The 27,917-nt window shown below is 47.1% G+C and overlaps 1 long non-coding RNA gene across 1 annotated transcript in view; it reads right to left on the reverse strand.

Annotated features, from left to right (window-relative positions):
- Positions 1-522: 522 nt before the first annotated feature.
- LOC133762017 (uncharacterized) overlaps positions 523-27,917 on the reverse strand; it is a 50,570-nt gene continuing 23,175 nt past the window's right edge. Inside the window, exons 2-4 of the long non-coding RNA XR_009866262.1 lie at positions 19,918-20,019; positions 1,821-1,919; positions 523-675 (exon numbers count right to left, since the gene is read on the reverse strand). This is a non-coding gene — a long non-coding RNA (uncharacterized LOC133762017). The remainder of the gene's footprint in view (positions 676-1,820; positions 1,920-19,917; positions 20,020-27,917) is intronic.

The following is a 27,917-nucleotide window of genomic DNA, read 5'->3' on the forward strand; positions in this document are numbered from 1 at the left end:
CTTCTTTAAAGAAGCCAGCATTGTGGCACAGCAGGTGAAGCTGCCACCTGCAGTGCCAGCGTCCCATATGGGCCCTGATTTGAGTCCCAGTTGCTCCACTTCCAATCCAGCTCCCTGCTCATGTGCCTGAGACAGCAGTAGATGATGTCCCAAATGCTTGGGCTCCTGCACCAGTGTGGGAGACCTAGAAGAAGCTCCTGGCTCCTGGCTTCAGATCGGCTCAGCTCCAGCCTTTTGTGGCCATTTAAGGGGTGAACCAGAGGATAGAAGGCCTTTCTGTCTGTCTCTCCCTCTCTCTGCCTCTGCCTGTAATTCTGCCATTCAGATAAATAAATAAATCTTAAAACACACACACACACACACACACAACTCTTTAAAGGGGCAGGCAGAAACTATTGTTCTGGATAGCAGCTGCACCAACCACTTTTGCAGAAATATCTGACACGTATTTAGCAAAGCTCAGAACTCCATTAGGACAAGTATACACAAGGTGAAAGAGAAAATACAACACACCTGGACAATTTCATGTTTTAATAAAGTTCACATAAAGTGACCAAACGGGGGCTGGTGCTGTAGTGCAGCAGGTAAAGCCAGCTTCTGCAGTGTCAGCATCCCATATGGGCACCAGTCCAAGTTCTGGCTGCTCCACTTCTGATCCAGCTCCCTGCTAAGTACCTGGGAAAAGCAGTGGAGGATGGCCAAGTATTTAGGCCCCTGTCACTCACGTAGGAGACCCAGAAGCTCCTGGCTCCTGGCTTCAGCCTGGCCTAGCCCTGGCCATTGTGGTCATTTGGGAAGTGAACCAGCAGATGGAAGATCTCTGTCTCTCTCTTATCTCTCCCTCTCTGTAATTCTGACTACTTATAACTAAATAAATAAATCTTTTTAAAAAAATAAGCAAATAAAGTGACCAATATGTGTGGGTTCAGTCAACACTCTTGTGCTTAATGTTGAAAGCTTTCAATGTATCAAGCTTTTAATCAAATGTTCCCAACACCAAGAAGCATTGCAGTCTCTATGATAAGAATGCATACACCCTCCCTCGTAGCTGGGCTTATTTTTCCTGATGTGTAGAACCTAGAGTACCACCTAGGAGATGTTCCATATTAAATGGCTTGTGTTGGTAAGCCCTAAACAGCTAGCATTTGTATTATTAGTTGCCTCCTCAAAAAGATAGCATCAACATTCTCTCGGTGTACGAGGTAACTGACATTGTTCAGGGAAATTGTTCGAGACCACTCTGAGGAGCCATCATCGGACACAGGGCCCAAGTTGGTGGAGCCAAGTCCTGCAGGTGCTTTGCGGCCACCAGGAGGCAAGCAGAGGTGCACAGCCCTGCCCGCCAGGAGTCAAATCTAATGGAAATGGAGGAGGGAAGGAGCCCGGCCATAGGCTGACCAGATCCTTAGCCAGGTTCTGGAGGACACCATAGTGTCAGGAAGACAGAGGGTGCTGTGAAATCTTCCAGCCCCAGATTCCGTGAGCGGTAAATGCTGCCCCTCCCGGCAGCCAGGGGAGTGGGCTCCTCGGCAATGGCTGATTGACCTTTCTCATTTCACTCTGCAGTTAGCCTACACGCTGCAGTTAGCAAACCAGATGTGCGGGACGAGTAACTCCAGGAGAGCACACAAAGAAAGAGCTGGTGACTTCCTCGTTGGCAGGCGACGTTACAGACACCAGGGCTGGGGTTTCCTCTCCCAGCCGAAGCAATGGAGTCTTGTTCTGTTTAAAAGCAGGCAAGCTTCCTAATTTGGCCACAGGCGAGAAGACCACCCTCCTCCCATGGAAAACTCTGCCCGAACCTTCTCCTCCCCACGCACCTGCATCACTCCTTATCAGAAAGAGCCACGAGGTGGGGCCAGCTCCACGCCATTCTCCCTTATGCTTAGGATCCGCTCGGGAAACCTGCATGTGCTTTCCTTCGAAAGAAGAAGATGAATAATAAATTTAATTAGCTCAGTGCTTTCCTTGAAATGTATCTGAAAGCAGATGACAGACCTCCATAATCAAACTACCACCCACGTCTGCATTTTACACTATGTTCTCAAAAGGGGAATGTACTGGTGTAACCGCAGTTGCTTATAAATACACACAGCTATTTTTATCCTATTTTCCTTGCTGGATGTGGCTTTTGCCTGTATATAAATTAGGGAGAAAAAGCTGCCTCTGTGAGGGGAAATCACGCCTTACTGTTGGTGTGTCCCACTAACAGTGTAGAAAGAGCCTACTCGTGTACTGTTAGCACTCCGACAGGATCCCACTGACCCAGCGCACTGAGCATTCCACATCTTCTAACTTCAGTTAACGGACTTTGCTGTGTAAAACTTTGAAACAACTGAAAACTTTCAGAAATATTTTAAGGATGGTTTGAATACAGTGTCCTACCACTTGAAATACATTGATTGGGGTGGTGCTGTGCCATAGCAGATAAAGCTGCTGTGGTGCCAGCATCCCATATGGGCGCTGGTTCCATGCCCAGCTATTCCACTTCTCATCCAGCTCCCAAAGAACGGCCTAGGAAAGCAGTGGAGGATGGCCCAGGTGCTTGGGCCCTGCACCCGCAGGGGAGACCTAGAGGAAGCTTCCGACTCCTGGCTTCGGCCTGGCCCAGCCCCAGCTGTTGTGGCCTTTGGGGGAGTGAGACAGTGGATGGGAGATCTCGATCCCTCTCACTCTCTGTCTCTCCCTCTCTCTATAACTGTGCCTTTCAAATAAATAAAAATAAATCTTCAAAAAAATAAGAAATACAATAAGAAATACAGTGTTTCAGATCCAGAATCTCATTAAAAAGTTAACTTCATCCATTTTGTTAACTGTCGAGATAGTTTGAGTTCCTTCACAGTTCCTAAGATTATTTGCTCTCCATGCTGTATTACCGAGTGGGTACTCTGTGCCAGGTCCCAGGGACACGAGAGTGCACAGGTGTCATCCCAGCTCACAGTCAGAGAACAGGAGATCAGAGGGGCTCCGTGACCCACAGAGGGAGGGTCAGCAGGGCCTGAGGATAAAGCAGGAACTCAGCATGGAGGGGACAGAGAGGGAAGCCCTCCGGGACGACCCGGGACTGCTGTCCGTGCTGGTGAAGGTGGGCGTTGAACAGCCTCCACGGGAGGTGGTTTTCTAACAGCACAGTGGTGAGCTGCCAAACGCTACTAAAGTTGTGGACTACGCCTTCGCTTTCTGAAGAGACTCTGACACTGCAATGAACACGTCCAATAAGAGCTAGGAGACTGTTAATAGAGAAAGGCAGGGAAGAGTAATTCTAGAAGATAAACACACAACTCAACAAATCTTAGCGCGCAGTTAGTGTTTTCATGTGCTTAGAATAAATAAATTTTATATATGTAAATACATATATGCATATACATTATTTAAAGTATGTTTAAATAATAAACATTATGCAAAGCATAATTATAAAATACATATTTATTATAAAATGTCATACACTTTATATTTATGTGAATTTACATTATATATTTATAAAGAACATATTCATAACATTTTATTTATATTGTTTATAAATATATTGTTTATTAAATGTTATTAAAATGTGTCACTTATATAAAACATAAAGTATATTTAACACATAAATTACATATTTTAATATATCATAAGTGTAAATCTCTTACAAACTACAATGACACACTAAGCTTAGTAAACAGGTAAATAAATACACAACAGCTGGGTGTGCTGCACACGCACCTCCTCTGTGCCCAACCATGTTCTGGCGACAAGGGAGGCAGAGGCGACCGCGGCACAGGAAACTCCCATTCTTGGGGTCTGGACAGCAAACAAATGCAAGGAAAAGAACGTGCTGCGTGGACAGAGGGGCGGGGTTGTCCCAGCCTCAGTTCCAGCAGGCAGTGGGTGTGTCTGTGTCCCCAGGGTCAGCTCGCCCCCAAAGCCCACCTGTGTGATGCGTGCAGGGCACCAACAGCGTCCATGGCAACCACACTTCTACGTGAATGGCTCGCACAGCACGAGGAGGGCTTTCCCAGAGACGGGCAGCAAATCGCCCACATGGTACAGAGTGAAGATTCTACAAAGAAACCACCTGGCTCATAGCTCCCAGCTGGGCTGCTTGGGCCCCAAATCCCTCACCTGTAAACCACCCCAGCTCACGGAGCCGCTCTTGCCAGTCATGTAGAACAGCAGCAAGTGCACCTCATGCTCCCATCCTCACCACCAGGACGTCAGCAAGCCTGTTGTCAGCTGGCCAGCGTGGCACACAGCAAGCCAAGCCTCAAAGACAAGTCGGGAACACCACGCTCGCCTTGACTCGCAGGATGTGCTACGACATGTCCAAGATTATAAAAAACTAAAGAAACAAGTTGGGAAGTAAAAAAGTAAGGAAAGGCAGGCAGGAAAGAGAGGGCAAGAGCCCCCCACCCGAGGGCAGGGACGCCTTATCCCGGGCAGAGACGCCGAGCCCTGCTTCCAGAGCTGGGTGTTCCTTCCAGGGCTGTGTCGGCCGCTCCCTCCCAGCAGTGGGCAGAGGGGTCCCGTTTGTCTTGGTGGGGACAGCACAGCTGGCCACTTCGTACTTCCCTGCATGCCGCAGCGTTTCAGGAGGACTTAGGCCGGCCCCGTGCAACCAGCGCCTGTTTGGTGGTGGTTTGCCTGGATCCTCTTTCCTTCTGTGCATTATCCTTATGTGGCCTGAGAACCTGGCAGACACAGCTGATCGCTCAGAGGTGTCTTCACTTGGCCAGCTGTCCTGATCAGGTCACGGCCACAGCGTTCAGTTCTTCCTCTTCCTGGAGACTGGGAAGGCTTCCGGGGAGACGATGTTTGACTTGGGTCTCAAGAGGCAAGAAGCAAGGGCACAGGCAGAATGTACAAGTTCTGCAGGGGGCAAGCTGCAGCGTCTAAGACCACTGTTCCCCGACAAGTGGACACCACTGCCACAGGGGTCACCTTGTGCTGCAGTTGCCAATGCAAGTAACCATTATCCCCTCACTACTCCCTTCACGCAGACTCATAGGATGAAGCGTGTGTCCCACGGGAATGAAGAGAGCGGGGTTCAGTGTGGAAGAAATAAAACTGGAATCCGATCGCTCCAAGCTGTCTCGCACCCCATGGGCATCCAGATCAGAACCCACAACTCTAAGGACAGCGACCGGGGAGGTTCTGCACAGAGACAGCTGCAGACCCAGGCAGGGAAGCCCACAGCAGAGGCTCCACCCTCTCCTCCCACCCCCGGGAGCCTCACTTCATGTGAGTGGCACATGGTAGCAAAGGCAGAGGAGGAGCGGCTGGCTGTCCCCTGCCACCCACCTATGCCCCCAAAGATCCTCTTGCACAGACAGCCCAGGGCAGGGACAGCCTGACGGTGCCCTGGGGTGGCCAGGACTCTGCTCCCCACAAGGGCCTGCGTGAGACGTGAGCCTTTGGCACGTGGCTTCCCCCGCATGGGGACTGGTGAGGTGCTGAGTGGCAGCCAAAGCTGCCAGCAGGAGTGGGGTGTGTTTGGCATGTTCTCAGACACACTGGCTCATACAGAGTTTGTGTTAGGCCTTCCAGGAGCTGGGGTTCTGTGATTTTGCTGACTGTACTCAACACATCTGCGTGGTCTGTCACGGCCTGGGCATGGTTGTAGGCGCTGGCACAGCAGGAGTGGGGAAGGTTCCTCCTGCAGCTCCTGTCAGAGCAGATGTCAGGTACAACACTCACCCTAGGTGAACTGTAGGAGGTGTTGAAGATGGTAAGTACTAGAGTAAAAAGATATTGAAGTGAGGCCGCCTGCAGTGCCGGAATCCCATAGGGGTGTAGGTTTGAGTCCCGGCTGCTCCACTTCTGATCCAGCTCTCTGCTGTGGCCTGAGAAAGCAGTAGAAGATGGCCCACTTGCTTGGGGCTCTGAACTCATGTGGGAGACCTGGAAGAAGCTCCTGGCTCCTGGCTTTGGATCGGCACAACTCTGTTGCAGCCATCTGGGAAGGGAACCAGCAGATGGAAGACTTCTCTCTCTTTGCCTCTGCCTCTCTGTAACTCTATCTTTCAAATAAATAAATCTTTTTAAAAAAGATAATAAAGCAGGGGCCGGCGTCGTGGTGCTGTAGGTTAAGCCGCCTCCTGCAGAGTGGCATCCCCTGAGCGTGGGTTTGAGTCCCGACTGCTGTGCTTCTGATCCAGCTCCTGCTAATGCACCTGCGAAGGCAGCAGAGCAGTGCACAACTCTTAGGCCCTGCCATCCACGTCAGGGACCCAGAAGCAGCTCCTGGCCCCTGGCTTGGGCCTGATGCAGACCTGCCTTTGCAGCCATCTGGGGAGTGAACCAGCAGACAAAAGATCTCTCTCTCTCTCTTTCTCTCTCTCTCCCTCCCTCTCTCCAACTCTGCCTTTCAAATAAATATATAAATCTTAAACACACACACACACACAACAGTAAAGTAGAAAGAGGGGAAGAAGGGCAGCAGACCCGGGCTGGACCCCGACAACAGGAGCAGGACTGAAGGAGGTGAGTCAGTGAGTCCCGCCAGACCTCAGGGAAGGCCAAGGGGCTGACAGTGGATGCAGCCAGTGCCACTGGAGGAGACACCGTGCAGATGGTGAAGGGTCAGCACAGATGGGGGGGAGGCAGTGACTACAGCTCTCGCACTGCTGTGATTATACTGCCTGTACCACTGTCAATATTTTAAGTCTCTTGAATATTTCATACAGTTTGCTTTAACTAAGGATAATTACCTATCTTGTCATCCACCTACCCTGGCACACATAAATTTCAGGACTTTGCAATAAGCTGAAAATAAACAAGACAGCGAGGGTGGCAATGCCATGGTAGGCTCCTGGTACATGTCTGAGAGGGGCCATCAGCACCACACCTCACAGCACCGTCCGACATCACCCACAGTGGGTGCTGGCATCACGCATGAACTGATGCTCACACCACGCAGTTTCTTATTTTTTGTTAGCATGAAATAGAAACAATGACACATGTTCTGGTGCTTTCTTACGGTCCTGTGCACCACTGAGAAGACCTCCTTGCTCTGCACTCTTGTTCCCAGAGGGGTGAGAACTGAGGTCTCCCACTCAGCTGGGTTGGGCTTTTCTACAAACCACAGAGCATGGGGGCCGAAAAGTGACTCATAACACACTGTCTGGGGAGGAATTAGAACCCACTCCAGGGAAGCCATTGGTCCCCAGGAGCAGGGCAGAGAGAACCATCCAGATAGAGGCAATGAAATGGAAACTATAAACAGAACCCAGTTCTATGCGGTGAATTTCAAAAAGTAAACACTCTTGGGACTCAAAGAAAGTTTCACAAAGTGGCAGGATATAAAATCAACACTCAAAAATCAACAGCGTTTGTATATACACACAATCCCATGGCTGAGAAACAACTTGTAAGATCAGTCCCATTCACAACTGCCACAGAGAATGTTAAATACCTTGGGATACATTTAACCAAGGAGTTAAAAGACCTCTACAAGGAAAATTACAAAACACTAAAGATAGAAATAGAACACCAAAAAATTGAAAAATCTTCCATGTTCATGGATTAGAAGAATTAATATCACCAAAATGTCCATACTACCCAAAGCAATTTACAGATTCAATGCGATCCCAATCAAAATACCAATGACATTCTTCTCAGATCTAGAAAAAGTGGTGCTTAAATTCACATGGGAACCCAAGAGACTCCAAATAGCTAAAACAATTTTAAACAATAAAAACAAAGCTGGAGGCATCACAATACCAGATTTCAACACATATTACATGGTAGTTATAATCAAAACAGCCTGGTTCCGGCACAAAAATAGACATGCGGACCTATGGAACAGATTTAAAACCCCAGAATCTAATCCATGCATCTACAACCAACTAATCTTTGACAAGAGCTAAAAATCACTCCCTGGAGAAAGGTCAGGCTTTTCAACAAATGATGCTGGGAAAATTGAATCTCTACATGCGGAAGTACAGAGCAAGACCCCTATCTTAAACTCTATACAAAAACCAACTCACAAGGGATCCAAACCTAAGACCTGAAACCACAGAATTACTATAGGGAAACTCTGCAAGACAATGGCCTAGCCAAAGACTTCTTCAATAACACCCCGGAAGCACAAGTAATAAAAAGAAAAAGAGACAAATGGGATAACATGAAGCTAAGAAGCTTCTGCACAACAAAGAAAACACTTAACAAAGTGAAGAGGCAATTGACAGAATGGGAGAAAATGTTTGCAAATTATGCAACTGATAAAGAGCATCCAAACTATATCAGAAGCTTAAGAAACTCAACAACAAAACAAACAATCCAGTTAAGAAATGGGCAAAGGATAGGAACAGGTATTTTTCATAGGCTGAAATTCAAATGGCCAACAGACACATGAAAAGATGCTCAGGATAACTAGTCATAGGGACATGCAAATAAAAACCACAATGAGGTTTCACTTTATCCCAGTTAGAATGGCTATCATCTAAAAATAAAAAAAAATAACAAATGCTGATAAGGATGTGGTAGAAAAGGTATCCTAATACACTATTGGTGGGAATGTATACTAGTAAAACCATTTTGGAGGACAGATTGGAGAGTCCACAAAAATCTGAAAAGTAATTACCATATGACCAGCTATCTCAACTACTGGGAATTTACCCAAAGGAAATGAAATCAGCATATGAAAGAGTTATCTGTACCCCATGTTTAAAGCAAATAAATTCACACTAGCTAAGATATGCAGTCAACCCAGATGTTCATCAAATGATGACTAGATAAAGAAACTGTGTTATATATACACGATGGAATATTACTCAGCCATTAAAAAGAATGAAATCCTGTCTTTTCCAACTGGAGGCCAGTATACCTCATGAAATAAGTCAGACCCAAAAAGACAAATACCATGTTTTCTCTGATTTGTAGTAGCTAATATAGAGTACCAAAAATGGGGCTGGCGTTGTGACACAGAGGGTAGAGCCAACACCTATGACGCCCACATCCCATATGGGTGCTGGTTCATGTTCTGGCTGTTCTGCTTCTGATCGAGCTTCCCACTAGAGGTCTGGGGAGGGCAGCAGAGGATGGCCCCAGTGCTCAGGCCCCTGCCATCCATGTGGGAGACCTGGAAGAGGCTCCTGGCTCCTGGCTGTTGTGGCCATCTGGGAAATGAACCAGGGGATGGAAGAGCTCGCTCTCTATGTCTCCCCCTCTCTCTGTAACTCTGCCTTTCAAATAAATAAAATAAATTTTTAAAAAGTGAAAGCCACAAAAATGATTTATTTATTTTTATTTGAAAGGCAGTTACAGAGAGAAAGGGCGGGAGACAGAGATCTCCTATCAGCTGGTTCACTCCCCAAATGGCTGCAACAGCTGGGGCTTGGCCAGACCGAAGTCAGGAGACAGGAGTCTCATCTGGGTCTCCCACATCAGGGACCCAAGCACTTGGGCCATCCTCTGCTGCTCTCCCAAGCACAGGTGCAGGGAGCTGGATCACAAGTGAAGCAGCTGGGTCCTGAACCGGCACCCATGTAGGATGTCAGTGTTGCAGGTGGCAGCTTAACCCACTACGCCATAGTACCGGCCCCATAAGTAAATCTTTTTTAAAAATGCAATGTATATTAGAGAAACTGACAACTTGAGATTTGATTATTGTTTATAGCCCTCATGTAAACTCCTGTGGAAAAAAAGGTCTTTTTGGTTGGCGCCGCAGCTCACTAGGCTAATCCTCCGCCTGTGGCACTGGCACCCCGTGTTCTAGTCCCAGCTGGGGCACCGGATTCTGTCCCGGTTGCCCCTCTTCCAGTCCAGCTCTCTGCTGTGGCCCGGGACTGCAGTGGAGGATGGCCCAGGTCCTTGGGCCCTGCACCCACATGGGAGACCAGGAGGACGCACCTGTCTCCTAGCTTCGGATCAGCGCAGCACACCAGCCACAATGCACCAGCAGTAGCGGCCACTTAGGGGGTGAACCAATGGAAAAAAGAAGACCCTTCTCTCTGTCTCTCTCTCACTATCTAACTCTGCCTGTCAAAAAAGAAATAAAAAAAAAGAAAAGAGGCCTTTCTACTTTCTACTTGTTGAATTCTTTATTTAGCAGAGGATTCAGCCTATACCATGAAGTAAATTGAAGTATGTTGTTGCAAAACTTAAAAGAAAGGAAGGAAGGAGGAGAGAGGGATGGAGGGAGAGAGGATAAAATGTATCACATGTACTTAAAATTGTACACATGAAATACATGAAATCTGTTCTCTCGAAATAAATTTAAAAGAAATTAAAAAATACAACCCCAGCAGGTTCAGGGTAGAGATATTGCCAGAAACAGAAGCCTTGGCAGCCCAAGCCGGATTTCCTCCACTCCCATCCCACTGTGGTCCCCGAAGGATGCCAGCCCCTGCCTCTGGGCCCCAAACCTTCAGCTGTGGCAGGGAGAGCCCCACGGCCCAGGAATCATCTCAGGAAGGCCGCGGCACTGCCCTGCGTGCTGGCTGCATGCACAGAACATGGACTTGGGATGGGGTGGGGGTGGGGGTATCAGAAGGGAAGCTCAAGAGTCTGACGCTCATGAGGTTCTTCAGGCTCTGCAGAGACACCAGCCAGGGTGGCTCCAAACTGTCCCAGGCTTCTTGCCCACTGCCCAGCGCTGGACCTCAACCTGCAATAAGTTCACTACAGAAAATGGTGCCAATGTTTCCTGCACAGTTGGTCTGTGGCCTCAAACTTCCTCCTGCTTGTTTTCTCTCATTAAATTACACACAGCACACACAGGCCTGGAAGCCGCTGGGAAACAAGTAGCTGTGAACGCTAGAGAGGGGAGCTGGTTGGTGCTCAGAGAAGTAATCTTTACTCCTTGTGGTTCTAGATGGTTCAGACTTCTAGTAGCATGCAATGATCACTTTTGTCATTAAAAAACACACAAGAAAGAAAACCTGGGATTTTTCCACAAGAAGGGAATCGACTTAGCACTGCTGTGCTGCTCACGGCCAAGTCAGCGAAAGATCAGAAGGGAAATGAGGCTGTGGCCAGGCCTCAGAGGGAAGAGGAAACACAGTGAGCAGGGAGGACTGGTGTGTCAATCCACTTCCCACTGCTGTAACCACATGCCTGAAGCTGGGGACTTCATTAAAAAAGGGGAAGGGGCAGTGCTGTGGTGCAGCAGGTTTATACCCTGGCCTGAAGCACTGGCATCCCATATGAGCACCGGTTTGAGTCCCGGATGCTCCACTTCCAATGCAGCTCCCTACTAATGCACCTGGAAAAGCAGTGGAAAATGGCCCAAGCCCTTAGGCCCCTGCACCCACATGGGAGAAACAGAATAAGGCCCTGGCTCCTGGCTTCAGATCCAGCTGTTGTTGCCATTTAGGGAGTTAACTAGTAGAGAGAAGACCTCTGTCTGTGTGTGCCTCTACCTCTCTCTGTAACTCTTCCAAATAAATAAAATAAATGTTCAAAAAATAAAAACTAGAAGAGCTATGTGTACACACATGATCATAGCGGCATTAACCACAACAGCGTAAAGGTGGAAGCAGAGCAGGCATTTATACTAGGGGTTAAGACCCCCACATCCCCTAACTGCATGCTTCCATTCGATATCCTGCCCCAGACCCCAATTCCAGCTTCTGCTAATGCAGACCCTGGGAGGCAGCCATGATGGCCCAAGTAATTGGGTTCCTGCCACACACAGGGAGATCTGAATTTGATTCCCAGCTTCTGGCTTCAGCCTTGCCCAGCCTCTGCTCTTGTATGCATTTGGGGAGTGGATCAGCAGATGGAAGCTCTCTCTCATCCTCTCTCAGTCTCTAAAATAAATGAATTTTTTTAAGTGTGGAAACAACCCAGTTGTCCATTAATGAAGGAATGGATTAAAATGTGCAATATATAGCTACAATGGAACATTACTCAGGAAATTCTGACATGCACTATGGCATGGATGAACCTTGAAGACCTCATGCTAAGTTAAATAAGCCAGTCACAAGAGGAACTGTAGGATTCCCTCCATGTGAGATTCTTAGTAGTCAAATCAGAGACACAGACAGGAAATAGTGATTGACAGAGGCTGGGGAGTTATTTTCTAAAGAGTATAGCGTTTCAGTTTGTGTACACAAAAAAATGATTCTGGAGATGGATGCTAGTGACAGCCACACAACTCTGTGAATGCATGTAACATCACAGGGTTACCTGTATGCTTAAAAACATTCAAGTATCTTTATGATACGTATATGTCACGCTATAGAAATAATTTGATTGTTTCAACAATTCTTTCTATAGTGGCTTGTTTGGATAGTAGTTCAGTGTCCACACACTACATTTGATTGCTTGATCACTTTCTGTATTAACGGGTAAGTTTCCTCTCATCCACTCCCTTCTTTACCTTTCATTGCTATAGAAACCAAGTTCTTTGGTGTCAGTCTGACATGTTCTGGACTGGTAGGCTAAGCTCTTGTCGTGTCACTGAATGTGCCCTTCTGTTTCCCATGGCCAAGTACAGACCCAAAGAAGTGATTCTGATTCTGGGGTGCGGGCAATGACACCGCTTCAGGAAGCTCTCAATGTCTGCTTGCCAGCCTTTGGCCAAGGCCAGCAATGATGAGTAGTCTGAGCAACTGTCAGTTGGAGCTTTCCACTGTAAGGCTCTGCACCAACCTTTTACCCACTGTTCCCACAGCCATGGATCATCCACAACCACTCTTCCATTTTGGGGTCCAAAGTGACAGTTTCCTAAGTATCATTCAGCGCTCATTAGTCAGAACTCCTCTACAAAGATTACTTTTCTCATCAAAAGTCAGGACAAATGTTTGATAGTTACAAATTTTCAGAAGGTTATGAATTCAGTGTCTTGTTTACTTTGGAAACATGAGCGTTTAATTTGTTTGGGTGGGGTTTTTGGTGGCTGTTTGTTCATTGCATTCATTATTCTTTTTGGTGCTCAAATAGTCCAGTCTGTCCACTTCTGAGTGCTTTTAGCAAAACCCGAGTGGGCTTTATTAGCTCCTTTCCAGTCCCCGTGATATTCCAAGTGTTTCCCTTGTATGTTTCCTGCTTCAGACATAGAGTCAGCATCTTCACCAAGGAATCCTAAGGAGTGGAATTTGGAGACCCTAGTCTGGCAGGCAGGGTTCCTGACTGCTACTGCAACACCATAGCTTCTAAGCCTCTTAAGTGTCTACACTTGGGGCATAATCATTGCTGTTGTTTTGGTCATTGTTCTGTTCTGTTTTAGAAGAATATATCATGAGTTCATATCAGCTTTCAGGAACACAGGATTTTAATTCAACTTTTAATTAATTTTACATATGCATCTTTTTATCCTTAAAATTTGCTTTATAGGGCTAGTGCTGTGGCACAGCAGGGTAAGCCTCCTCTTGTAATGTCAGCATCCCACATCAGAGAGCCTGGTTCAGCTCCCTGCTAATGCACCTGGGCGGCAGTGAAAGATGGTCCAAGTACTTGGGCTCCTGCTGCCCATGTGGAAGACCTGGATGGAGCTCCTGGCTCCTGGTTTTAGCCTGGCCCATTTCCAACTGCTGTAACCATTTTGGGGGAGAGCACTAGCAGATGGAAGATATCTCTCAGTCAGTCAGTCTCTGTGTGTGTGTGTGTGTGTGTGTGATTCTGCCTTTCAAATAAGCAAATCTTTTTTTAAAACCCTGGGTGGCGGGGCGGGGTGGGGGGCAGCATTGTGGCACAGCAGGTTAAGCCACTACCTACAACACCAGCATCCCACACTAGATTGCGAGTTCAAATTCCAGCTGCTCCACTTCTGATCCAGCTGCCTGTTAAAGTGCCTGGTAAGGCAAAAAAAGACAGCCCAAGGACTTGGGCCCTTGCCACCAAAGGGGAGACACAGATGTTATTTGAGGCTCCTGGCTTTGGCCTGGCCCAGCCCCAGCCATTATAGCCATTTGGGGGGTGAACCAGCAAATGGAAGATCTCTGTGTGCCTCTCCCTCTCTGTAACTCTTTCAAATATATAAATAAATATTTTCTAAAAATGTAGTCTAAGAGATATACAAAGTTTTTCATCCCCAATGATCATAATCATTTGTTTATACTCCTATATATATATGATTCCAAAATAACAATACCAATATGAATGATAATAATATGATGACTAAATACAGTTTATGATTTCTTTGTAGTTCTATAAGGATATATTTCACCAAGGATATATTTTCAAATTCCATGTGTTTTAAAAATTTTGCTTCACTTTGTCTCCTGCTAGTTTCTTTTTCACATTTATCTAATTTTAAGGTTGGTTCCCATGATTGCCAGAGAAAATTAAAATACGTCTGAAGCAGTCAGGCATCAGTTCTCATTCTCACCACCCTGTTACCTTCCTCCTCATTCCCCATCAGATAATCATTTCAGTAGTATTTTTGCTTATGCTTTCAGTGTTCTACTAATACACACAAATATAAACAAGTATTTGTATTCCCAGACCCTTCTTAGGTTCAATGTAGTGTTTTATAAGAGTAGTTGGGTACGAGGTAGTGTGTTGTAGGAGTGGTTGGGTAGGAGTAGTGTGTTGTAGGAGTGGTTGGGTACAAGGTAGTATGTTATAGGAGTAGTTGAGTATGAGGTAGTGTGTTGTGGTAGTAGTTGGGTATGAGGTAGTGTGTTGTAGGAGTAGTTGGGTATGAGGTAGTGTGTTGTAGGAGTAGTGGGTATGAGGTAGTGTGTTACAGGAGTAGTTGGATACAAGGTAGTGTGTTGTAGGAGTAGTTGGTAGGAGTACTGTATTATAGGAGTAGTTAGGTACAAGGTAGTGTGTTGTAGGAGTAGTTGGGTACAAGGTAGTGTGTTCCAGGAGTAGTTGGGTATGAGGTAGTGTGTTGTAGGAGTAGTTGGGTAGGAGTAGTATGTTGTAGGAGTAGTTGGGTAGGAGTAGTGTGTTACAGGAGTAGTTGGGTACGAGGTAGTGTGTTGTAGGAGCAGTTGGGTATGAGGTAGTGTGTTGTAGGAGTAGTTGGGTATGAGTAATGTGTTGTAGTAGTAGTTGGGTATGAGGTAGTGTGTTGTAGGAGTAGTTGGGTATGAGGTAGTGTGTTGTAGGAGTAGTTGGGTACAAGGTAGTGTGTTGTAGGAGTAGTTGGGTATGAGGTAGTGTGTTGTAGGAGTAGTTGGGTACGAGGTAGTGTGTTCCAGGAGTAGTTGGGTATGAGGTAGTGTGTTATAGGAGTAGTTGGGTACGAGGTAGTGTGTTCCAGGAGTAGTTGGGTACGAGGTAGTGTGTTGTAGGAGTAGTTGGGTACAAGGTAGTGTGTTGTAAGAGTAGTTGGGTAGGAGTAGTGTGTTGTAGGAATAGCTGGGTACAAGGTAGTGTGTTATAGGAGTTGTCCTGCCTTAGGTTTTCACCCCATGGTGTCCACAGTAGGATGTTGAGAAATCTTCATTCTCCCACCACCGCGTGGCCTTCCATCCTGTGCACAAACCACAGCTCCTTTCAACTCATCTTGGTGTTGGACATGTGGGTAGTTTCTGCATGCATGTGACACTCCATACTTTTAATGGAAAACCTTAGAGAAAATTCCTTGAAATGGGACCACTGGCTCAAAACAAGTGCTTCTGCAATACGAGCATGTTTCTTCCACCAGAGCTGACTGCCCAACACCAGTGCATGGAAGGGCCAGCTTCCCCACAACCTTGCCTACAGAAGCCAACTGTTCAACTCCTGGGACTCTGGAGTGGTGGTGTTTTACTTTCATTTCAATTTTCATCTCTAATGAGCAAAGATGAGCATCTTTTCACATTTGTAAGTGCCATTTGTAATTCTTTTCCTAAACTGTTCCCCCCCCCCTTTTTAAGATTCATTGTTTATTCACTTGAAAGGCATAACAAAAGAGAAAGTGAGAAATAATCCATCTACTGGCTCATTCTCCAAAAGCCTGCAACACCCTGGGCTGGACCAGGTCAAAGCCAGCAACCAGGAATGCCAACCAGGCTTCCCACATGGTTGGTGGGGGCCCAAGTTGGGCCATCATCCACTGCCTTCCCAGGTACAATGGTGGGATCAAAAGTGGAGTAGCCGGGACTCAAACCAATATGGGATGCTGGTACCCCTGCTACACTGCAACGCCAGGCCCTCATGTCTAGTGTTACTAGTATTTGTCTTCCTTCCAGATTTGTAGAAATTCTTTAGAAATTAGAGAAGTTAACTCTTGGTCTGTGAAAAGAGTTGCAAATATTTGCCCAGATTCCATTTGTATTTTAACTTTGTTTTTAGGGTGCTTTTGTTTGTTTGCCATGGAAAATTTTTTTAAAATGTAACCAAAGCTGTCAAATATCTTCCTTGGGAAAATTTTTTTATTATTATTATTATTTTGGACAGGCAGAGTAGACAGTGAGTGAGAGAGATAGAGAGAAAGGTCTTCCTTTTCCGTTGGTTCACTCTCCAATGGCCACTGCGGTGGGCGCACTGTGCTGATCCGAAGCCAGGAGCCAGGTGCTTCTCCTGGTCTCCCATGCGGGTGCAGGGCCCAAGCACTTGGGCCATCTTCCACTGCACTCCCAGGCCACCACAGAGAGCTGTGGAGGATTAGCCTATTGAGCCGCGGCGCCAGCCATTCCTTGGGAAGCTTTTGCCCACAAGTTATAAAGGCACTCACGCCTGTTTTCCTCTCACCCTGTACTTTCACTTTGCACTAGTAGGAATTTGCACTAGTGTGTGATGTGCAGAACCATTCATCTACACCTTTCACAGGGCTCTCCAGGTATCCCTGCTCTGCTGATGAAATAGCCCCCATCAAATACGCTGCCTTTAGCACAGTCAGCTGTCCACATGCAGTTAGGTTTATTTCTGGATTTTCCATCTGGTTCTGTTACTTGTCTGTTTATTCATTTACCAATGCAGTTTTCCTCTAATTTAGAGTCTGAGTAATATGTTGCAACATCTGCATTAAAATTGAGTCCCTTCTCGTTGTTTTCTTTTATAAGAGTTTCCAATCTATTTCTGTTTAGTTGCTTTTCCAAATGAAAATCAGTTTGCTAAGCGTGAAGAGAAAGGACCTGATGGATGACAGGTGCATCATCAGAACAGACATGCTGAGACCGTAGAACGTTCCACCCCGAACCCGGGCCCGGCTTTCTCCTCACTCTCATGCACTTGGGCGCGTTTCAGGAATGTTTGAGCCACACATGTTTTGATCATTTCTTTCTAGGGACTTTGGCTGTTTTTCTTGCAATTCTAAAAGAGGTTTTTGTAACTTCCAGCCAGTTATTATTTTCATCTATGAAAGCTATTGCTTTCTACCTAGTGATTCTATACAACCTGCTTTTTAAATAAATTTTGTTATGTGTTTTTACAGCTTTTTCAATGATTTCTCAAGATTTCCAGATATATACTAATATGGTCTGTAAGTAAAAATGACTTGACCACTTCCTTTCAATTTTGTCTGCCTCTCTCTCGTGACACCAGATGACAATTTTTTTTTTTTGACAGGCAGAGTTAGACAGTGAGAGAGAAACAGAGAGAAAGGTCTTCTTTCCGTTGGTTCACCCCGCAAATGGCCGCTACGCTTGGCACACTGCAGCCGGCGCCCAGCACCAATCCGAAGCCAGGAGCCAGGTGCTTTCTCCTGGTCTCCCTGCGGGTGCAGGGCCCAAGCACTTGGGCCATCCTCCACTGCCTTCCCGGGCCACAGCAGAGAGCTGGACTGGAAGAGACGCAACCAGGACAGAATCCGGCGCCCCAACCGGGACTAGAACACGGTGTGTCGGCGCGCAGGCGGAGGATTAGCCTAGTGAGCCACGGAGCCGGCCCAGATGACAATTTAAAGATGCAAAGGTGGAACTGGCCATCCCCATCTTCCACTTGACTTTAGCAGGTGTTTCCCAACTGAGCAAAATGCTGGCCCTTGGGCTGAGAGGCTCATACTCTCCTGATGCGCTTTCAATTCCCAGGAAATCTGTCACTCTGCTTCCATCAAGATTGAGATGATACTTCAGAAATAGAGCAGAAATCACCTAGAATGGTTGCTTTTCAAGTTTTAATGTACATGAAAGTCAGCAAAGCACCTCAGCAGGTGTGGGAGGGGCTGAGATTCTATTTTTAGCCAGCTCTCGGGTAGTCTGCAATGTGCTGCTCCAAGTGGATCACACTTAGAGGAGCGATGGTCGGGAACACAGAAATCCTGTTCTAGCTTTGGTGTACAAATGTGCTTTCAAATAATTCAAAGTGCAGGACAGTCATGAAAATTCTTGTTTTCCATTTTAAGAGGCAGACATGGGTAACTCTCTGAGAAGATGAGAGCAGAGGCTGTCCCATGAGTCCCAGAGTAGGAACAGGTAGATGATGGAGGTGGACCTCCCTCTGCAGAGGAAGAAGGGACAGGAGTAGGGCAGATACAGGCGAGACGGTATTAGAAAACAAGGGGGGAGACTCCAGCTGCTGCTGACTGGTGCACTGCAGCAAGGGCCCCACAGGGTGACGGCCCCGCCCACAGCCCCTGCAGAGACCCTTCAGCAGAAACCAGCCAGGTTCAAAGGACTTAGACCAGACACTGTGTTCCTGGTGCCAGAATAGCAATGTATTGTTGGTGTTGGGTCTGGATTTCACAGATGAAAAGTAGTACATCAATCCAATCATCCATTAACCCATTCACCTCTCCTTCCCTCCATCTATCCTTCCTTCCTTCCTTCCTTCCTTGCTTCCTTCCACTCATCCATCCACCCATTCTTCTACCCACGTATACAGCCACCCACCCATTCATCTACCCATTCACCCACTTATCCATCCAGGCTATAAACCGAGAACCGGCTGTGTGTCACGTGCTAGTCACAGAATGAGTACAATCAGCAGCACTCCTGCCCATATGGAACTTAAAGTCACCCACATCTGAGATCCATCAACAGGGTAGTTGACAGGGAGACGAGCATCTAAAAGGTACACCCACATGCCCACACCTCTCTGGAAACCTGACTCAGTGCCTCTGGGAAGAGCCCAGGTAACTTGATGCTCAATTCTAATTGAAAAATCACTATTTTTAGCACTTACATATCATTAGAGTATTTACTTCGGCAATTAAACATTTAAAGTATATATGGTATACTTCACCTTATTTTTTACTTCAAAAAATTAGTTCCAGAATATTTCAAAAACAGCTGAGTTTTAAGACATGTTCAAGACATGAGTCATACTGTATTTAGGATATATTCTACCTCATCCATCAAAGATTTATAGTATTTTAAATTCTATCATTTTAACATATATAAATCAAGATCCAAACATAGCAATTTTTTAATTAGCACTCTTCTTTATAATAATTCAAGCCAATTAGTATCTGCACGGTGTGAAGAGGCAGCTTCAGGGTGGAGATAGTAAACTTGTGACAAAATGTTATGTATATATTTTTTATATTTGTGGTGCAATGAAGGGGTATAAAATATTGCCCTGTATTTGCAATTGCTAAATCCTGATGGATATTGGTATTTAGAAAATAAAACCATTTGCAAGATTTTCTTATATAAAAAAAAATACATCACTGCCATTCAGACTTCCTTCTGGAATCTTCTCCAAGCTCTACCCCCATATACACATGCCCACCCCGCAGGCTCTGGATGTGCTTGTGTTGTGGAAGTGTAAACACCTGGACAGCTCTGAAGGCCTTCCTGATCCCAGATCTCAGATCTCAAGTGAAGCCGGCTGCTGCAGAGACCTTGCTCGGATGTCCTCTGCCCAGGGGTAGCCACATCCTGCTATGGTTCTTGCCACGTGGCATCGTGATGACTCAGTGTAAGTGAGTCCACTACAGTGTGTGAAGTTCTTGATGTAATTCATTTAAAATTCTGACACACCAGACAGATCAAGAAAAGCCCAATGCATCGAGTGATTGAAAGTGCACTGCCCATCTTTCTTTAGAGCTATGATTTAGACTCCCGCATTTAGACAGCCTTCAAATTTCACATCCCAAAGCGTGCACTTATAACCAAACTCCATTCTAGAGGACTTAGGTCTCTGACCTCCCCATTTCCCCAGAGGAACAGAACTTACGGGCTCAAGCAACAGGATGACCATGGGAAGAAGCATCTCTGTAGCTAGGGTCCGCTCTCAGGAAATCAGCCACAGGTCTGGAGACCACCTGGTGCATCTGTGCTGTCAGGAAAGCAAAATAAAGGGCATACTCTTTTATTAAAGAATATTTGCATTGGGGCTGGTGTTGTGGCATGGCAGATAAAGCTGTCACCTGCAATATGAGCATCCTGGATGGGCACCAGTTTGAGTCCTTCAGATCCAGCTCCTTGCTAGTGGTCTGGGAAGACCAGCAGAAGATGGCCCAAGTCCTTGAGCCCCTGCACCACGTAGGAGACCCAGATGAAGCTCCTGGGTCTGGGCTTCAGTCTGGTCCAGTGCTGGCCATTTGTGGCTGTTTGAGGAGCGAACAGTAGATGGAAGAGCCCTATGTGTGTGTCTCCCTCTCTCTCGGTAACTCCGACTTTCAAATAAAGAAATCTTTTTGAAAAGAAAAGAGCATTTGCATCACATGCTTTGATATCTCTGCACTCATCCTGCAAGTCAGCTTCATGCTTTTTGCCCCCAGCCCATCCTAATGGCTTTTCCCAGGTTGGCTGCTTGAGCCCAGAGGCAAACAGCCCTCCTGAGACATCTATACCTGCTTTTCTTGGACTGCTGGAGGCAGACACAACAGAGGTGCTGATAAGGTCAACGCTGAAGTGCTGGATAAACAGAAGGGAAAAAGGCCACGTGAGGCCCACCAGGTTTTGTCTAGGGCATGTCTTTTCTATAGCTATTAGTCTGTAGCTCTGAGCTAACTGGTTACCTTCCTTTAACTCAAGAACAGAGTAGTCTGAGAGTAAAAAAGATGACATAGGTGAGGAAATATGGCCCAAGTCTGAGCAATCCTGGAGATGTGGGCAGGTGAGGATCAACTCCAGAAACCAAATGAGGACATGGATGCACAGATGGGTCTCCAAGACCTCGTGACTGCAGCCAAGAGCACAGGAATGAAGAGGCAGCAGGGGGATAACCACTAAGCATAATGGTCCTGACCCTGCTGGAACCTGCCACCTTAGGTCCTCAGGCATCTGCTGTGGCCAGACAGAGGCTGGCAGCTGAGGGCAGCCCTTATCCTACATGCTAGGACCACCACAATGCCTCCCAGACTCCAGAGTAAAGGAATCTCCCCTACAAACAAAACTGCTACCACTTTGCATTTCCATGTGGACCAGCGCTCCAGAAGAAAACTGTCACAAAACAACCAGGCTTGCAGAGGGGAACTTAATTATTTCTGAGGTATGAGAGTAGCACAAAGGGGGCCAGCCCTGTGGCATAGTGGGTTAAGCCCCTGCTTGTCACACCTGCACCCCATAGGAGAGTAAGGGCAAGTCCCACCTGCTCCACTTCCAGTCCAGGTGCCTGCTTATAATACGGGGAAAGTCGGAAGATAGCCCAAGTACTTAGGCCCCTGACACTCTCGTGGGAAACCTGGAACCTAGATAGAGTTCAATCTTTCTGGTTTCAGCCTGGCCCAGCTCTAGTCATTGTGGCCACTGGGAGAGTGAACCAGCAGATGGAAGATCTCTTGCGCGCATGTGTTCTCTTCATCTCTTTGTCCCTGTAATTCTGACTTTCAAATAAAATTGTGATAAACCATTGAGCAGTTGGCACAGAAAGGACATGGAGAGTGTTGCTGCTGGCAGAGGCAAGACAAGATCCTGGTAAGCAGCCCAGGCTGTGGACTGAGGGCAGTGCTCAGGGAACAAGGCCATTTCTGCCACTTGCTACACATCTGGTTACCCACCTGGGGAATGAGTGTTACGGGAATTATGGGGCTGAACATGCGGCAACTAAAGAACCATGGACAAGAGCATCTGGGACTCTCCATGACACAGGACAGTACTCAGGAGGTTTCATTTCTGCCCCAGCACTGCACTGTCTCGTTAGTCAGTCACCCTCTGAGCTTCAGCTCCTCACCTGAGATGTACTAAGGACAGCGCAGGGAACCTCTCAGCTGCTCTGGCCACTGTGGGACACCGCGCACACGTCAGCTGCCGATCCAGTGCAAGACGTGTGGCATATCTGGCCACACACAAAGTTCTATTCTCCTGAAAGGTAACCCCAAGACCAGTAGGGAGCCAGGCCCTGCACCTTGCCATAAAGCCAGAAACAACAAACACTGCAGTCGTAAGAGGGTCTCCTGCCGGGACGCCAAAATCCAACGGAGTGACCAAAACTGGAGGGTCAGATTCAACACGGCACCACATGGCCCCAGGGGCAACCCCAGGGAGCCACTGCCAGCAGCAACGCCCCACCCCCCCACCCCCAGCATCAGCCTCCTCTTATTGGAAATCTACTCAAGTCAGCTCTCCACATTCCCAGATCCCTGCTGCAGTGAACACAGGGCAAGTTTCTATGTTCAGGATCTGTGACCAGTGATTGGCACATGGCCTATCACAGGCGGGACTCGATCCCTCAGCCCAAGGACTGTCAGTGACAGAATGATTTATACATGCTTAGCTATTTCATATGTTGTCTAAAATCCAAAACAATCGGATCCTGTTAGTATCAGATGGGGGGGAGAAAAGCCTAGCCTACGCTCACAGTAAATCTTCCTGTCGAAGCACCGTGGCTGGATGCCTCCATTTTCTCTGAGTCCTATGTAGAATGCAGACGTCACGGGCTGGACTGGATGAGGTTTCTGCTTCGTCCTAGGTCACCCCACGCCCCTGAAGGAACTCTAGTACGTACACGCACACACACACACACACAGCCAATCTCCCACATTTCAGACACTGCAGAGAAAATACCTAAAATCCATCTCATCTACAAACCACTTTCTTAGTATGTCTAGAACACTATTTCTCAGCCTTTTTCCATTATCAGTCTCAAAGGAGAAAAGTTAAGATTCTCCCTAACAAGAGAAATTAACACTTTATACCGAGGACCAAGATTTCTGTCCCGTAGGTTTGCACTCAGGGTCAGAGCCCTAACACCTGCCCCGACTGGGAGAAGCCACACTGACCCTGTGAGAGTGTGTGCTCTAGAATTACCGTCACAGACAGCAACATGACCATGCAGTGCCTACGGGATGCTCTGGACACCTCCTGTGTAATTTACAAACAAATGCTTAAGGCCTGCAGTAACTAAGCCTATTACACTCGGAAATTGTGTCTGCACTACTCATGCCGCGATGCCACCATTCACACCTAGGCTGCAGGGATCTGAATGAAGCAATAGGTTGTCTCTGCTCAACTGAGACGGAAGTGGAGGTCAACTCTAATGCCTGTCTACACTGCAGTGTGGACCAAAACACAGCACGCCAGGGGTAGCAGGGAGACGGTGTCACAGCTGTCCACATCCACCCCAGCCCGTCTGCCCAGAGTGCAGAGGAATCCTCTTCCACCTGCTGATTCACGGACTATGCCCTACCTCTCAATGTACCAGGGGGCTCAGACCACACCTACCCCTGTCCCAGGTCACTCCATGCCCCTGCTCTAGGTCATCCTACACCCTGTCCTACCATACCCCACATTCCTGTCCCTCCTCACCCCACGCCCCGTTCTCAGCTCATCCCACATGACTGTCCTAGCTCACACCACACCCTGTCCTAGATCACCCCACATCCCTGCTCTAGATCACCCCACATCCCTACCCTTCCTCACCTCACGCCCCTATTCCAATTCACCCCATGTCCCTGTCCTAGCTCACACCACACCCTGTCCTACTTCACCCTATACCCTGTCCTAGCTCACCCCTCATCCCTGCCCTAGATTACCCCACCCCTGTTCGAGGTCATCCCACAATCCTGTCCTAGGTTACTCCATATCCCTGTCCTAGCTCACCCCAGACCCCTGTCCTGGGTCCCATATGGGCATCAGTTCGAGTTCTGGCAGCTCCACTTCCTATCCAGCTCTCTGCTAATGGCCTGAGAAAGCAGTGGAAGATGGCCCAAGTGCTTAGGCCCCTGCGCCTGTGTGAGAGACTCAACAGAAGCTCCTGGCTCCTGGCTCCTGGCTTCAGATCAGCCCTAGCTCCAGCCATTGCAGCCATCTGGGGAGTGAAACAGCGGATGGAAGACCTGTCTCTGTCTCTCTTTCTGTCTGAAACTCTGTCTGTCAAATAAATAAGTAAAATATCTTTTTAAAAAACTAAAAGGAAAAACATGCAACATATTGTTAACAGGGGTGGACACTGCAGCACAGGAGGTTAAGCCAACCCTTGGGTTGCCTGCACCCCCATCAGAGAACTCGGGACTGATTCCTGTGCTTGCTTCTGATCCAGCTCCCTGGAGGCAGCAGTGATGGCCCAAGCGCTTGAGCTCCTTCCACGCGCATGGGAGACCAGGATGGAGTTCCCAGCTCCCAGCTTTAGCCTGGCCTAGCTCTGGCTGTTGCCTAGCTCAGGACATGAACAAGCAGATGAAAGATCTCTCCTCTCTCTCTCTCTCTCTCTCTCTCTCTCTCTCTCTCTCTCCCCCCACTCTTTGTGTTATGCTGCCTTTCAAATCAATCAGTAAAAACTGTAAAGACAATTTACAAAAAAGGAAACACAATGTCTCAAATATTTTAAAATATGTTCAACCTCACTCATAAGAAAGATGCAAATGAAATTGCATTAATAGTTTTTCCTATCATGTTAACAAGCATCACAAAGTTTCATACACAATTGTTGGAAGTGGGTGAAGAAAAAAGGCTTTCTCAGACACGGCTGGTGGGAGTGTTAGCTGACATGACCTCTGAAGCCCGGTTTGGCCATCACTAGCAGAATAAAAGAGGCACCATCTCTTTGCCCAGCAGCTGGACTTCCTTAAATGCTTGCACACTTGCAAAGCAGCCCTGATTAAATAAATGATGGCATATCCAAAACTCTGCATGGCTTTAAAGCACGAGGAGTCTATGAAAAAAAATCTTTGAGACACATTAAAAGAAAAAAGAAAAATATAGAACAGTGTGTACAGTAAGATGCATATAGGTTTAAAAAGGGAAGAAACATGTTCACATTTGCTATAATAAAATCTCTCTGAGAAGCTAAAGAAGAAAGTCATGTTGGGAAACACCGGGAGCTACTGCACACGTGGGCAGGAGTGAAGCCAGCACTTTTCACTAACCCTGCCTAGGAATTTTCCTAATTATGACTGACCATAACCAGGATATTCAAAGTTCAGAATCACAGTTAACCTTTATGAAATACAAGATTATTTTTCTGCTTCACTCATCAGCAGACAATAAATAAATGTCACATTTTTAGTTCCAGGAACCTCAGACTTCAGTCTGACTAGATTACATAGAATCAGTTCACAAACAAGTACTTATTTACAGTCACACATTCAGCGTGTACATTTATAATTACAATGTAAACTACATATTAGATAGTACAATATGTAATTATGAAGTATCATGTAATTATTTATATGTAACTTTATAATTTAGAGCTACACATTTTGGAGCTATTATATATGCATCCATCTTTGTATGTACACTCGGTCGTCTGTATACAGGATTCCATATCTATTTGTTCAACAACCACAATTAAAAATACTTGGGAGGGCTGGCATTGTGACATGACGGGTAAAGCCGCCATCTACAGTGCTGGCATTCTATATGGGTGCCAGTTCAAGTCCTGACTTCTCCACTACCAATCCAGCTCTCTGCTATGGCATAGGAAAGCAGAAGATGGCCCAAATCCTTGGGTGCTGCACTCATGTGGGAGACCCGGAAGAAGTTCCTGGCTCCTGGCTTCAGATCAGCCTAGCTGGCCGTTGTGGCCATTTAGGGAGTGAACCAGTGGATCGAAGACCTCTCTCTCTCTCTCTCTCTGCCTCTGTCTCTGCCTCTGCCTCTACCTTTCAGATAATAAATAAATAAATCTTTAAAAAAAAATTGGGGCAGGGGCTGGTGCTGTGGCATGGTGGGCTAAGCCTCCACCTTCAGTGCCAAAATCCCATATGGGCACCAGTTTGTGTCCTGGCTGCTCCTCTTCCAAATCAGCTCTCTGCTATGGCCTGCGAAATCAGTGGAAGATAGCTCAAGTGCTTGGCCCCTGCACCCACCTGAGAGATTCAGAAGACGCTCCTGACTCTTGACTTTGGATCAGCCCAGCTCCGGCCATTGCAGCCATTTAAGGAGTGAACCAGAGGATGAAGACCTTTCTCTCTCTCACTCTGTAACTCTACCTCTCAAATAAATAAATATTTTTTTCTTTTTTCTTTCTTTCTTTCTTTTTTTTTTTTTTTGGACAGGCAGAGTGGACAGTGAGAGAGAGAGAGACAGAAAGGTCTTCCTTTTGCCGTTGGTTCACCCTCCAATGGCCGCCGCGGCCGGTGCACTGCGGCCAGCGCACCGTGCTGATCCAAAGGCAGGAGCCAGGTGCTTCTCCTGGTCTCCCATGGGGTGCAGGGCCCAAGCACTTGGGCCATCCTCCACTGCACTCCTGGGCCACAGCAGAGAGCTGGCCTGGAAGAGGGGCAACCAGGACAGAATCCGGCGCCCCGACTGGAACTAGAACCCGGTGTGCCAGCGCCACTAGGTGGAGGATTAGCCTGTTGAGCCATGGCGCTGGCCAAATAAATATTTTTTGGGAAAAAACTACATGTGTATTGAACATGGATAGACTTGTCTTTTTTTAGATTTATTTATTTATTTATTTATTTATTTGAAAAGCAGAGTTACAGGAAGGCAGCAGCAGCAGAGAGAGAGAGAGGTCTTCCATTCGCTGGTTCACTTCCCGAGAAATGGCCGCAACAGCTTCTGTTGATTTAATCCCAGCGATGGCTCATGTTCCCAAAGGCGTATATCCTGTATTAATTCATCTGGCGGATGGGCTGTGACCGAGCCCAGCAGAGCTGAGTGCTGTCCAGAGGAAGATGGCAGGTCTACCTAACACTGACAGCTCTTCTCTGAGCTCCCCACGTGCAGCAGTCACTTCCTGTTCCACTCAGTACTGCTTTATGACTTGCAGTTTTGAGCGGTGTGAATATATCTCCTATTCAAAACATCTGATTTATTTTAAAGGTTAATTTTTTAAAGTTAAGGTAAAAATTGTGGTTCAAGATGACTGAAAGAGCATAAATTGTTCATTTCTGCGTCTCTTATGACCCAGTGAAATTCTAGGTACAAGGGGCAAATCGCATGCTTTAAACAGGTAGGAAATGATGCTGGTAAAGAAGGTAGACAGCAAATGGACTCGAAAGTTCAGATCAGCCACGAGAGAAGAAATGATGACCCCGGGGGCTGGCAATGCCGGCATCCTGAATCACAGCACCATGAGCCACAGCTGCTCTGCTCTGACCCGGCTCCCTGCAGGTGCACCTGGGAGGTGGAGTTCCTAGTTCCTGGCTTCACCCTAGCCCAGGCCTGGCTGTTGCAGCCATTTTGGGAGTGAACCAGCTGAAGGAAGGTATCTCGATATCTCTCTCTCTCTCTCTCTCTCTCCTTTCAAATAAATAAAACAAATCTGTTTTAAAAATCGTAACTCCAAACATCCTAGAGTAAAGCTGCAGAGGGCGTGGAAGCTACTCTTTGGAGCAAGATCCAAGTTCACAATCAGCAGACTAGCAGGATCCCATCCCTGGATGCAAGGGCAGAAACTCTGATGAGCAGCTAAGCTCCTTACACTCCTCTCACGTGGACAGGGAATTGCTGGCAACAGCATCTCGTGGCTGTTGGGTGTGGAAGCTGCAACTGAGGAAAAGGAGCAGAAGAGAGCCTTGGATGATCCAGAACCTTCAGCCATGGACGCTGGTCTGGAGACTGGCGGAGCTCAATGTCTGGTCCAGCCCAGAGCCAAGTGCTCTGTGGACATACAGGACTCGTCACCAACACACACGCCCCACTGGCTCTAAGAGCCTCTGCACCAGCTTAGATCTATGTGGCTGTGAAGCAAACTTGGGCTGCAGGCCCACACGGATCAACACAGCCCTTTATTCTCAGATACAAACAGGCAGCCAGTCGAGGAGGAGAAATGATGCAAGGAACAGCAAAGGGCTTTCGTAAATCACAAGCAGTGTCCCCAAGGAGACCGAAGAGAGCACTGCA

This window comes from Lepus europaeus, chromosome 6 (assembly GCF_033115175.1).
Source record: "Lepus europaeus isolate LE1 chromosome 6, mLepTim1.pri, whole genome shotgun sequence".
Taxonomy (NCBI): Eukaryota; Metazoa; Chordata; class Mammalia; order Lagomorpha; family Leporidae; genus Lepus; species Lepus europaeus.